We start from the raw sequence: 311 nt of genomic DNA, 5'->3' as shown, positions 1-311 counted from the left end.
GTACGTCCACGTATCATTTAAAAAAAATTTCGTACCGTTCACACCAAAAAATTTGTCCGAAATTGTGCACAAAAGTGAGTCACATGTGACTCATGAACTTATTTCAACACGCTCTCGTGAGTCACATATGACTCATTGGACAGGGAAGTTGTTAAAGTATGGTTCATAAAAGGATGTCATTAAGCACCACGGTGGAGAGAATACAGAGGTGGCGCCGATGACGATACCGCTACTCGGCTCTCAGTGATTTTGACAGAATCAGCTGTTTTGGTGACGTCATAGTAGAGAAGACAGCAGTAGTGATGTGCTGA

This window comes from Rhagoletis pomonella, unplaced genomic scaffold (assembly GCF_013731165.1).
Source record: "Rhagoletis pomonella isolate Grant_MI unplaced genomic scaffold, Rhpom_1.0 Rhpom_scaffold_00074, whole genome shotgun sequence".
Classification (NCBI taxonomy): Eukaryota; Metazoa; Arthropoda; class Insecta; order Diptera; family Tephritidae; genus Rhagoletis; species Rhagoletis pomonella.
This window is presented reverse-complemented; position numbering follows the sequence as displayed.